This window comes from Lissotriton vulgaris, chromosome 12, assembly GCF_964263255.1.
Source record: "Lissotriton vulgaris chromosome 12, aLisVul1.2, whole genome shotgun sequence".
NCBI classification, from domain to species: domain Eukaryota; kingdom Metazoa; phylum Chordata; class Amphibia; order Caudata; family Salamandridae; genus Lissotriton; species Lissotriton vulgaris.
In genome coordinates this window covers 515437633-515451742 of record NC_141700.1, presented here as the reverse complement: position 1 = coordinate 515451742, position 14110 = coordinate 515437633, and the positions used below count along the sequence as shown (strand labels likewise).

The window sequence follows — 14110 nt, the reverse complement described above, 5'->3', positions numbered from 1 at the left end:
TTTTGTGGTGTGTTGAAATTCAACAAGTGACAATCAGTTCAAATTGAATGAAGCATACCTTGAAAAGCCATTGAACAACGGACATATATTGAAAAATGTTGTGGTTCATGGGCGGTGAAATTGTATAACTCTTGTGTATGTTGTATCTATGTTTCAACATTTAATTTCTAAATATAGAAAAGTATACCTGAGTATGTATTAATAATACCCTTCCTGTACCTGCAGCAGCAGATGGTGAAAGGTTGTGAATGCAGGACTCTCTGCTATGGTTAATTTCTCCTTATTTATGCAGAACCATAAGGATGTGGCGTCGAGACCCCTTGTGCGGATGGAAGGCCACAGGCAAGCCCTAGTTTTCTCTCCTCACTAGAGTGGGAACAGGAATACCACACTAGGCGGTGGAAGAGCAAGGGTGAGAAATCAAACTAATGTACAGGTGTGTGTGTGTGGTAACACTCAGCTGAGCAAAGAGGAAGAAGGGACCTGCCTGGGGTATCTGATCAGTTCATCTTCAAATGATCCACCTCCCAAAACAATTGGCCTATGTTCTAATACTAGATCAACATTCCAAATACTGAGGGAGGAGCCTAGCCAGCAACCGCGATGGCCGCCTGAGCCCTCGGCTCCGCCGACCCGTCCGCTTCCCTCCCGTACCGCTTCCTCTCCTGAGTGCTGAATCGTGTCTGCTGTGCGGTAACGGGTTTGGGAAGCGATGCTGAATCTGATGATGTGCTCCCCGTCGATCTTTCCGCACCGGGGGTGACGGTATGCCCGAAACTCCTGCTGGTGACCGCTGAGTGGGACCGGTCCTTTGTTCTCGGCAGCGTCCGGCCGGACGACAACAACGTTGGCCATTAAGGGAGGTGTTGGAACCGCCGGCGAGACGCGGCAGACGGTCGTGGTCCTCAGAAGTGGCGCAACAGTTTCTTCTTGAAGTCTCTCTGCTACATGGCTTCAATATTGCCGATGCAACAAATGTATCCCCCTCCTCGGATGCTTCTGTGAGTCTTCTTGCTAAGCAGTGGATTAGAGGGGGCCATTTTGGGCTGAGTGATTAGCGCTTGCATACGGCGCCTGTTTAGACCGTCACTGTGATGTCCCCGTGCGAGGCGCTGCATTGGTGGGTGCTGTCCTGGTCCCTGCGCCCTGGCTCTGCCTGTCTGAGAGTGGCTCTAATAAACGGTAGCTTGAAATGGATGCCGAAGATCGGGATCGAGGGTTGCCGCATGCCTGCGAGCCCAATGGGCAGGGAACTGAAATATCATCCTCTCCCGTTATGCCCTTGAGTATCGACGATGTCCTGGGTGCTTTGGCTGATCTGCGGGATGCCTTGCGCTACGACGCCCGTGTCCTGGAGCACAGACTGGACGACGTTTTGCCCCCACTCTCCTCGGCTGACCGAGCGGGCGACTGTGCTCGGAGCGTATCGCCGCGCCCTGGGCTTGGCAGTTGTGTGCAGCCTCTTCGGAGAAACGTGGAGGTGTTAAATGTGAGTGAACTCAACATCACCGCGACACTGACTGTTGCAGCAATGGAGGACAGTGTGCTTTCTGTACTTGGACAGTTACCAGGAGATCGCCGTTGGACGCCATATCTACTAACACCAGCGGGTTCTTTCGGCAAGATTGCTCCGCCTACTCTGGGCATGTTGCTTGGGATTGAGTTGCCTGACTTCGGCGGACTACTGTTGTGTGCCTGCCCGTACTGTACTCTGATGGATCACACTGTCCTGCTTCGGATGACTGTTGATGGACGTTGCCCTATCTCGAGGGGGTCATGCCGGCTGCTTCTCCTGCTCCATGGGGCTACGCCGCTGCTGCACTTCGCTGGCGCACTGGATCGTAGGGGTCAGGGTTGATTCTGCCTTTTTCTTGCCTTACTACCGCTATTTACATTACTATGATTGTGATGGACGGACGGGGATGCTGGACGTTGGATATGGTTTGATTGGGGTCGGGGCAGTGGTGGCCGATTACGCTCAACCATTTTGCTAGCAATGTTTAAGGTCACCGGCCTTTTTGCTATGTGCTGTTATTGTATTGTTGGAGAATACTGCCGAGGGACGGGTGGTGGGCTCCTCCCCACTTTTCCTCTTTTATGGGAGTTATAGATTAGGATACTCTTTTCTTACTCTCTATATTTCGGATATTATAATTATTCCTTTTTCTTTTTCTCTTCTTTCTTCCTTGTTCTATATTTTGGGTTTATTAAGCGACAGACACACTGCTGGGGGGGGGGGATAGGCCGTAGCCTCTGCATGCGTGTAGGGTGGGGGGTTGGGGGATGGGATTTTAGTTTCCTGGTTTCAGTTTCTATGGTGCCTTGTTTTTTCCTTCGTTTTCGTTTCTTCTTCTTTATTCTATCTTGGGTCCGTGTCTGGGACAGCTAAGGGGTGAGTGGCGGTGGACTCTGGGTATGAGGTTAGGTCTGATACTCCTGCTGCACGAACTTCGAGCCGCCATGCCGCCTGGGGGGACTTGACCTTTGGGTAGTTGACTTACGTGGTAAATTTGTCGCTAATGTCACGTTACACCTGCACGAACTCCGCTTTCTTAGTCTATTGTTTATGTAAACACAAAAAAAGTCGAACTTTAATAGCTGCAACAAAAAATTTAAAATAAACCTTCATTGCTCCTGGGACATGGTATCACGACGATCTACAGTGTAACTCTTAAATGCTTGCTTATTGCAATAATGTGTTACTGTGTCGCCGTATTGCATGCACTGGTGCTTCAAGAGTATCCGAGGCCGGCCTGATGGTTGTGGGCCCGTATTTGTTCTTTTACTAATGCACAATAAAGGTTTTCAAAAATTAAAAAAAAAACCAAAACATTCCAAATACTAGAGGCCTGCCATAGACTAGATCAGTACAATAGACACTAGATATGTGTGCCACACACTAGATATGTGTGCCAGGAACAAGATCACTGTGCCAAGACAATGGATCAGAATACCAAATACTAGATCGTCATGCCAAAGACTAGATCAGTATGCCAGACACTAGATATGTGTGTCACACTAGATCAGTGTGCCAGACACTAGATCACTGTACCAGAAAATGGATCAGAATACCAAATACTATATCGGCATGCCAAAGACTAGAACAGTATGCCAGACACTAGAAATGTGTGTGTCACACACTCGATCAGTGTGCCAGACACAAGATCACTGTGCCAGACAATAGATCAGAATACCAAATATTAGATTGGCATGCCAAAGACTAGATCAGTATGCCAGACATTAGATATTTGTGCCAAACACTAGATATGTGTGCCAGGAACAAGATCACTGTGCCAGATAATGGATCAGAATACCAAATACTAGATCGTCATTCCAAAGACTAGATCAGTACGCCAGACACTAGATATGTGTGTCACACACTAGATCAGTGTGCCAAACACAAGATAACTGTGCCAGACAATAGATCAGAATACCAAATATTAGATCGTCATTCCAAAGACTAGATCAGTATGCCAGACACTAGATATTTGTCACACACTAGATCAGTGTGCCAGACACAATATCACAGTGCTCAACACTAGACTAGAATTCCAAATACTAGATCGACATGCCAAAGACTAGATCAGTATGCCAGACACTCGATATTTGTGTCACACACTAGATCAGTGTGCCAGACACAATATCACAGTGCCCAACACTAGACTAGAAATCCAAATACTATATCGACATGCCAAAGACTAGATCAGTATGCCAGACATTAGATATTTGTGCCACACACTAGATATGTGTGCCAGGAACAAGATCACTGTGCCAGACAATGGATCAGAATACCAAATACTAGATCGGCATGCCAAAGACTAGATCAGTATGCCAGATACTAGATATGTGTGCTAAACAATAGATCAGTGTGCCAGACACAAGATCAGTGGGCCAGACATAAGATCACTGAGCTAGACACTAGATCAGAATACCAAATACTAGATCGGCATGCCAAAGACTAGATCAGTGTGCCAGACACTAGATATGTGTGCTAAACAATAGATCAGTGTGCCAGACACAAGATCAGTGTGCCAGACATAAGATCACTGAGCTAGACACTAGATCAGAATACCAAATACTAGATCTGCATGCCAAAGCTTAGATCAGTGTGCCAGACACTAGATATGTGTGCCACACACCGGATCAGTGTACCATTCACAAAATCACTGAGCCAGACACTAGATCAGAATACCAAATACTAAATCAGCGTGCGAAAGCTTAGCTCAGTGTGCCAGACACTAGATATGTGTGCCACACACTAGATATGTGTGTCACACACTAGATATGTGTGCCACAAACTAGATCAGTGTGCCAGACACAAGATCACTTAGCCAGACACTAGATCAGAATACCAAATACTAGATCAGCGTGCAAAAGCTTAGATCAGTGTATCAGACACTAGACTGTGTGTCAAACACTTCTTTAATTGAGGCATCCATGAAGCTGGTGCAGGGTGCACTAACACTGGGGCAAACAAGACGGGATCCACATCAGGAGGATTGCACCAACCAAGACATTCCAGGTAACTGAGTCAAACATTACTCACATGAGACCACACAATCTAACCTCTCAAGCGGCCCTAGAGGCTTCAACACATTGAGTATAGTAAAGACAGGATGTAATCGGAACCCACTGGTGTTACCTATCTCAACAGGCTGCACAAAGCACTGGTACCTGAGGCCTCCCTGACTCTGGGTGCACCCAATGGATAGGGAAAGTGGGGAATACTATTACAGGGACAACATTACAGGTATGTGGATCACTACTAAGAATACATTCGCCCCCTCCCTAAGGAGCCAACAAGAGGAATAGGTTACCTGTGATTCCTTGCCCAAGGGCATTTAGGCATCAAATCCTGGCCCTAGTACATTCAGACTTTAATGACAAAAGTAAAAGCCCCTACCCTGATAGTATACCTGGGGATCTGTCTCATTCAGAGCCAGACATTTGGGTCCCCTACTTTAATAGGCTTAGTAATGTAATAGCTAGCGGGGAGGAGATCCCGGCGTCATGGCATGGCGTCATTATAGTTCCGATTTACAAGAAGGGGAAAAAAGACAGTACTGCAAATTAAGGGCCACTCAGCTTTATTGATAATACACAGAAGATATTCTGGAGGCAAGCACTAGTTCAGTTGTAGGATTGGATGGCTGAAAATCAGGTCCTGTTGAGTTTGCAGGCAGGTTCCTGTAAGAAGACAAGCACTATAGATCAGGTGTTCCACTTCATGATCATCTGTTGGAAATATATTTTCATCAATAAGGATCATTTAGATGGTGCCTTCATGGTCATGAGGGCAGCTTTTGATTTAGTACCTAGAACATTTTTATGGCAGGTGCTGGGCAGGTATGGAATTTCATAAGACCTTCTTCATATTCTAGTTAAATTACCATCAGGCAGTTACTCACAGGTCAGGTAGAATGCCTAAGGGAGTTGACCACTAAGATACCCATAAAGAGGGAGGTGAGACAAGGGTGAGTCCTGAATGAAGTAGTGAAACTATTGAACAAATGCTGGCATGATGCTCCTAAATTAGCTGGTACTTGTATCCCCATATGGCTTTTTGCTGACTGCATCTTAGTATTGCCCGGACACCCATGGGTCTGCAGCAACTGCAGAATTATTTACTGCGGTTTAACAAGTCCAGGGGGCTGGAAATACTGGAAGACTATGTTTATGGCATTAAATCCCCATCGTACATCAAGGAATAAACTGATTGTAGATGGTTATTCCATTGAGTAAGTCAGGAATTGTAATTATCAAGGGGTAAGGCTCACAGACACGCTCTGTTGGGATCTCCTGTTGTCAAAAAGAAATGCAGTTCTTTGGCACAGTTCTGCGGCCATTATAAAAAGATTTATATCAACATCCAGTAGGGCAGTATCCCCAGCACTAGAGGTCCCCTGCAGGAGCATTGCACGGAGCAGAAATCAGGAGCTATGGGGATGGTGGACAGCTGAAACGCTCAGAGAGGATAATGTTACTTACCCAGTGAGCATATGTCTTTGGCATGTAGAGCTGTAGATTCACATGATTTGCATACTCCTACCATCTAGTGTTGGGTCCGGATGTTTGCAAGTTGTTTATCTTTGAAGAAGTCTTTCCATTCACGAGTTAAGGAGACTCCTCCTTTCGGTGATAGTGCACATAGGCACAGAGTCCATTGTCAGATTGTTTTCCCGCAGAGGGTGAGAATGGAGTTAGTGAGTGTAGAATAGAGATGTCCCTGTATATGAATGTAAATTGAGAACTACAACATCTATAGGAGACCGGGGAGGCGGGTGGGCGCATGTGAATCTACCGCTCTACATGCCAAGAACAGATGCTTACTGGGTAAGTAGCATTATCCGTTCAAGGCATGTGAGTTGTAGATCACATGCTTTGCATATACTATATAGCAGTATACTCCCAAAGCGGTGGATAACCTTTAGTGGTAGTAGTTGTTTGAAACAGTGTTTTAAGTACTGCTTGGCCTACATTTTCCTGTTGTCTTGCTAACACATCTACACAATAGTGTTTGGTGAATGTGTGCGGTGTAGGCCATGTTGCTGCCTTACAGATGTCGACTAGGGGAATATTCCCTAAGAAGATGTAAGGGCTCACCTGAGTTTACTGCAGGGACAACATGGATGAACATAAGGCTAGACCCCAACTTCCCTCACCTGCCTACTTCGTCCAACTAAGTCAAAGCAAAAGAGGGAAGGTGGGGAAGAATGAAAACAAAACAAGGAAAGGAAGAAGGGGTAGACGTCCGCTGGATCTTCTGAGAGAGTCTTCTAGAACCCTAAAGAAGAAAGCACAAGGTGAGTACTAAGTATGAATACAAGCAGGCTAGCTATATATCCCTCCTTATTCTTAAGGGATACCTTGGATGAAAGAAGCCAATATGTGTGAGGAAACAGCTCCAAGGGACGATAGAACACCCCCACTATCTAGAAGGATGGACAAGGGTCAATAAGTAATAGGACTGCATAACTTAGCATGTGAAAAAAGAAAGAAAGATAGGCTACTGACCTTGTTTATAATCACCATATGAATGGAAGACCCCTCAAGCAAAACAAAAAATATACCCGTTCCTCCTATACGCAGGGAAAAACCCAAAAACGTATTCCCCTAAGCAGGAGGAGATACAGGGAAAAAAGGGAAAAAAGCATGGATCAAAACTTATGCAACTTGTACTGACGAAGAACTGGAATCTTTTATAATACTAATATGTCTTCTTTCTCTATAGAGACCAGAAAACAAAAGAATCACCAGAAATGCGCAAAGGAACACAGGACCATCAGATAAGTACTGTTCCTCTATCAAAAATAAAGCTGTTGTATCCAAAAATAAACAAAGATACTGTGATGCTTTAAAACCCCTTGCCTAATTCTTATTTTTGCAGAACCAGGATGCAAAAGGGTTTATTCTAACTGGAGCTCCTTTGTAACAAAATAACCTGACCGGAGAAGAGCAGCAAAACAACTAGCACCGGAAGAACACCCGAGGACCCAGGAAGCAGAAGAGCATAACAGGAAGCCAACAGCACCACGAGCAATCGAAACTGAAAGCCGGAGATCTAGCACAGAGACAGGTAGTTGGGGAATGTTGAATTCGTGGGAGGCCTGGCGGGATCTGAACTGGAACACGAAGCGCGTTACCAGCGTGGATCCCGTCCTAAATATCCCTCAAGCGCCGCCCCCGGCCGCTGACAGGGAATGGCGGCCGGGTCTCTGCTCCGTGTTCAAGCACGGAGACCGTTAAAGGCGACGCGCGCCACGGAGCTTGACAGAAGGCCATAGCAGCCCCTATTTTGTGAGTGGAATGTGCTCTAGGGGGTATTCCCAAAGTTCTTTTTGCTTTGGCATACAAGTTTGGATACATTTTGCAATCCATCTAGCAATACCTGACTCAGATAGGGGATTGCCTTTGTGTGGTGGCAAAAAAGCAACAAATAGTTTAGAAAGTTTTTTGTACTTTGTACATAATATAGTATAGCTCGTCTAACATCAGGTGAGTGTATAGCTCTTTCTGCTACAATATCATTCTGACGCTAGAACACTGGTAACTCAACTGATTGATATGGAAGGCAGACACTAGTTTAGGGAGAAATTTAGGATTGGTTTGCAGAACAATCCTATCTTTGTGAAGTTGAAAGAAAGGCTCTTGTATAGTTAATGCCTGAAGTTCACCAACTCTCCTTAGTGAGGTTATTGCTATGAGGAAGGAAATATTTCATGATAGGAAATGTAACTGACATTTATGCATTGGTTCAAAAGGTGGACCCATTAGTCTTGTAAGGGCCATGTTTAAGTTCCAATCTGGTGCAGGTGGAACTCTTGGTGGTATTAGCCTTTTTGATCCTTCCATGAAGGCTTTGATCACTGGTACTCTGAATAGAGATAAGTGTTGTCTATTTTGCAAGTAAGCTACTAAGAATAGTGTGAGCGATGTTTGTCTGAGCTTCCGAACCAATAATGGAATTAGTGGGAGAGGCAGAAAAGTGGAGGCAAATATCCCTCATCAATTCATCCATAGAGCATTGCCTTTGGATAGATGATGTGGGAACCTGGATGCGAAGTTTGCGCATTTCGCGTTGTATACTGTGGCAAAAAGATCTATATATGGAAACCCCCAATGTTGAAAATAGAGAAGAAGAACTTGGGAATGAAATTCCCACTCGTAAATTTGCTGCCTGTGTCTGATGAGCAGTTCGGCAATTTGATTGTCTACTCCTGGAAGGTGTTCTGCTAGGAGATAAATTCTGTGATGAATTGCCCAATTCCAAATGCTTTGTGCAAGGCGACACAGCTGGAAAGAGTGTGTCCCTCCCTGTTTCATCGCTGTCATGTTGTCTGTGCAGACTAGGACAGTTTTGACTAGAAGGTGAGTGTGAAATCTTTGCGTGTTAGGAAAACCACTAGATGTTCCAGGTAGTTGATGTGGAGACGTTTGTGATTATCTTACCACAGCCTGTGTGATATTGGCGATCGGCACCCCAACCGGTTAAAGATGCATCTGCTGTCAGTAGAGAGTGTGGAATCGGGTCTATGAAGGGCCGCCCTTTTGAAGTTTTGAGGATTCCACCACTGCAGAGAGCAATGGGTGCAGCCGTCTACCAACCTTAGATCAGTTAATTGACCCTGTGACTGATTACACTGACGCACTAGACAATCCTGCAGAGGGCGCATGTAAAGCCTTGCGTGAGGTACGATTGTAATGCAGGATGCCATAATTCCCAGCAGTTGCTTAAAAACTCTGGCTGGTAATGTTTGATTGGGTTGAAATTGTAGTATTGTGGACTGAATATTGCAAATCCTGGCTACATTGGGAGAGGCTAGAGCGTTGAGAGTGTTGAGGGAAGCTACTAGATAAGACTGCACTTGTGCAGGGCACAGATGAGATTTCTGTGCATTGATTGTGAAACCCAACTGATGAAGTAGATGTAGTATACAGTGCTGGTAAGTGCCTGCTTTGATAATCCAGTCACCCCTTTAAGTGAAGACATGGATACCCTGTCTCCTGAGATTAACAGCTACTACTGCAAGGCATTTGGTGAACACCCTGGGGGCCGGGGTGACACCAAATGGAAGTACCTTGAACTGGTAATGTTTGCCTGCTATTGCACATCTGTGGTATTTGCGATGAGCTGGATAAATTAGAATGTGAAAGTAGGTGTCTTTTAGATCTAGAGTAGACATAAAGTCGCCTTACTGTAAAAGGGGAAGTACTTGTTGAAGAGTCACCATGTGAAAGTTCTCTGACAGTATGTGTTTGGTTAACTCTGTGAGATCTAGAATAGGTCTTAATGAGCTGTCCTTTTTGGGAATTAGAAAGTAAAGGGAATAAACCCCCGGCCTTTGGTACTGAAGTGGGACTGGTTCTATAGCCCCTTTGAGTAATAGAGATTGTACTTCTTGTTGAAGCAAGTGCTGGTGGTCTGGTGACAATTTGTGATATTGAGGTGGAATGTTTGGAGGGTTGTTGGATAATTACAATTCCCCATTTGTCGGTTGTTATTGATTCACAAATGAGGAGAAAGTCTTGAAGTCTTCCTCCGACAGGTGTGGAATAGTCAGAGGGAAGTGTGGGGAAGTCACTGCTTATTTGGGGATGGGGAATTGAGGGGTGTGGTGTTTTTACCTCTGCCCCTGGGACTATTTCCCCTATAACCTCCTCTGAAAAATCCTCTTGTAAAAGATGATTGGGAAATATTTTTGTAACAGGAAATATTTTGATCTGTCCTTGTGGATTTGGAGCCTTCCCTGTAAAAGGAGCGCAGAAAGGAACCTCTGTTAGAGGGAGATTGAAGAGCTCCCATAAATTTTGCTGCACCGGTGTAAGTTAGTAAGTAAAGGGATTTTAAAGTGCACCAATGCTGGGGCGTCTTGGTGCTAGAGGAAGCAAGAGAGAGCAGAGGTCGAGAGTCAGGAAGCGCTTGATAGCTATGAGGGGGGAAAAAGCCATGTTTTGACCTCCTTCCTGAACTGAGAGCTGGATGGGATTAGCCTAATGTTGAGGGGAAGTACGTTCCAGTGGTTAGATGCCATGAATGAGATACATCTGGCTCCCCTTCTGATTTTATTCACTCTAGGAACAATCTTAACACCCGACGGGGGGCATGCCATTGGAATAATTTGTGGTATTCATTAGGACCACCCTCATATAGGGCTTTGTGAACCAGGCAGAGTGCCTTGAACTCAGTTCTCTGTTTGACTGGGAGCCAGTGTAGAGTTCTACTGGCACCAGACATGTGACTATATTTAGGAATGTTTAACAGAGTTTGTGTCGCTGCATTGTGTAGGGGTGTCTTTTTTCATTTTTTTGAGCGCTTGATCAACTTCAGGGCCAAAAAAGATGTTTCTTGTCAAAAGGAATGTTGAGAATGGATTGCTGGACTTCAGGTTTGAAAACTGAAATACGAAACCAGGTATGTCTCCAGAGTAGAATGCTAGTATTTACCTCTCTAGCTGCAGTATCAGCCGCATCTAGAGTGCATCTAATGGAAGTGTTGAAAAATTAGTTTGCCTTCTTGAACTAAATCCTGAGATTTGGCCTTATGCTCATCTTGGAGAAACTGTAGTAATTGCTCTAGTTCGTCCCAGTGGGACCGATCATATTTTGCTAGGAGACCTTGCGTGTTAGCAATACGCCTATGATGAGCTGCTTGTGCAGCTACACATTTGCCAGAAGTATCAATCAGTTTTGACTCTTTAGCTGGGTGAGGAGCATCCCCAGACACTTGAGAATTAGCTTGCTGTAGGGCATTGGATACTACTAAAGAATCAAGTGGTAACTGTCCCTTAATGAAAATAGGGTCTGTTGGGGAAGGTTTGTATTTCTGATCTACTCTAGGAGTGAGGATCCTAGCATGTACAGGATCTTTAAAATGTTGTGTGTGTGTCTTAACATACCCTTAAGCATAGGCAGTGTCTGACTGGACTTATGTGTACCTAGAGTTTCAAAGAGAAAATCCTCCTCTAAGGACTCTTTATGGACCTCCACCCCATGGTACTGTGCAGCACTAGCAATGAGCTCCTGATGTTGTCATTAGGTGGAGATGGTCTGGCAGGGTAAAGATCTGGGTCTGTTCCTGTGGAGGATCAATAGTATAATCCGTCCAAGGATCTATTGGTAACTGTGTGTCATCATCAGTATCACCTATATCAGGGTAAGGTAGAGAAGACTGACGAGGTGTAATGTGTAAAGGATCAAGCTGTGGTGGAGAGGGAGGAAGAGGAGATTGTAGTGTGTGGAGAAGACTAGTACCCACATCTTTCCTCTTCAATGTAATCTTATAAGAGCTGCTGTCATCAGGAAGCTTGTGTTTGGATTGCGGTTTAGCTTGAATATGTCCTGTATCAGAATTAATATAGAGTTTTTTCTGTTTCTGATCCGACTTGGGTGGTACAACTTCCATGGTTGGATCTGTTTGCGGTACGGGCATCTCTTTAATTTTCGGCATCGAAGCTTTCGGGATGAAATGACCTTTTGGCACAAAAAATTTCAGCTCCAAAGAATGTTTCTTTGGTTTTGGTGTCAAAGGTTTCGGCTCAGGGCCCATTTTGTGCTTAGAGCCCGAAGGTTTTGGCTGGGAAGTGGGTTTTGGCCGACTCAGTCCTGAGCTGGAAGGCTTGTCAGAGTGTTTTGATGCTGAGCCGGAAGGCGGAGCATTAGAAACCTCTGCTCGGTGCCGACCTTGGCCTGAACAATAAACTCTACACTTGCCAGTGCTGGAGGAGGACTTGCGACAACACTTTTCCGAAAAGCGACCGACAGGAATAAAGCATTGCTTTATTCAAGCAACCACCCACGCGGCCTGAAGCAAAATTTACCCTTCGGCCAATTCCTGAGAGTATGCAGGAATTGTTCACGCAAGGAAGATTATTTCGAACATGCCAACCAACTCAAAGATAGACTCCTCCAACGAGGGTACCCCAGCAAGCTATTAAAAAACTCACTGAAGAGAGCTTGGTGGACGCCACGTGAATCCCTCCTGCAGAAAAAGCCCAAAAAGGAACAGAAACGGATAGTTTGCGTATCCACGTTTTGCCCGGCTTCAAATCAATTGAAGAAATTAATCACATCAAATTGGCACCTAATAAAAGGTTTACACGAGGACTTAAAAACACCACCCTTGTTTGCACACAAGAAAGAAAAAAGTGTGGCGAATCACATTGTGAGAGCTGCCCTACCTAATGAGAAAGGCCCGACATTGAGGAGCTTGTTCGGCTTCCCACCCATCACCGGACACCACAAATGTGGATCATGTACCTGCTGTGAAGAGACAATTGAAGAGTCAGTATTTTCTTTTAACAACATTACTTGGAAACATGATACGTTCACAAATTGCAAGACCAAGAACGTTGTGTACGCAATAATATGCCCTTGCCCAAAGCTGTATATAGGCAAAACTACGCAAGAAATCAGGCAACGTATCACCCAACATAAGTCTAGGATACGCAGGGAAGTAGAAAATGCACCATTGGTCAACCACTGGATCACCATGAAACATGACAAAACCAAGTTGAAGTGGACTGTAATCTCAAAAATTGAAAATGACCCAAGAGGTGGCAACATTGAATCAAGATTAAACCAAAGAGAAGCGCTGCTCATAATGAAATATGATGCAGCAGTGAATGGACTGAACGAACTGTCTGAAATCTACAAACCCAACGCGTAAAAACTTCTGAAAAATCATGAAGACTACAATTCCCAGAATCCTTAGTTTCCTAGCCACTCCCACAGCGAAGTAGTGGTAGAAGGCTCATTCAGTCTCACCAGACCGAAGAGGAAGGAGCGAGAATCAGCGCAGCATTTTTCCTAAGCGGCATTGAAATAAATGGTAAGAACGGCGAACTACCGCTCCCCCGCGTCCTCCGTTTAGCATTAGATAACGCGGATTCATTAAACGGCTCCCTCACGCTTTCCATGTAGTCTCTTTCAGACCACGAATCACTTGTACCACGTCACCAGGAGTTCAGACTCCGGCAGGAGCAGTAGCCGACTTTTTCTTTAACACGGAGTTTCACTCCGTCACGGGTAAGCACACGCCCATGGTGACTTATATCGATCTAGTCACGATTCCATACGTTAGACAGTGAGCACTAACGGTCCTCCCCTCTGCCTTTCTTGCAGATTAAATACGACAGTGACAACCTTCCTAGAACAGGTAGGAGCATCACATCATGTAACCTAAACTAGATGAACGTGAATGTTTAAATGTAGTACACTTATCGTTTCTTTTCCAACTTGTTCCAGCCCTCCCTCCTTTCCACCCTTTCTGCATCACGGAATACCTTTTTTGGAGCCATGACCCAAATTAGAGGTAGGCTGAGACTGGGTTGTTTGTAGATAAGGTCTTGAACCCTTAGAACATAAATTTATCAGTTTGTTCCTTTCCCTTTCAGTTAATGTGAGGTCCTGAAGAGAACCCTGATAATTACAGGGCTCGAAACGCGTCGACCGACCAGGTCCCAGGTCATTTCCTAGAGTCCTCCCCAAGGAAACCCCTAGGGGAACACGATAAATGACTGCTTTGTTTTCTTTTTTGTCTAAAAAGTTAAAATTCAATCTGAAGTAGACTAAAAAACGGACTTTACATTTGTTGAACTTAAAGATTTTCCTT

General features: G+C 45.0%; 1 protein-coding gene across 1 annotated transcript in view; it reads right to left on the bottom strand.

Moving 5' to 3' along the window:
- Positions 1 to 5072: 5072 nt before the first annotated feature.
- The window catches only part of IL34 (interleukin 34), a 699141-nt gene continuing 690103 nt past the window's right edge, over positions 5073 to 14110 (bottom strand). The window contains exon 7 of the transcript XR_015302449.1: positions 5073 to 5187. The gene's annotated coding sequence lies outside the window, so the exon portion shown is untranslated. The remainder of the gene's footprint in view (positions 5188 to 14110) is intronic.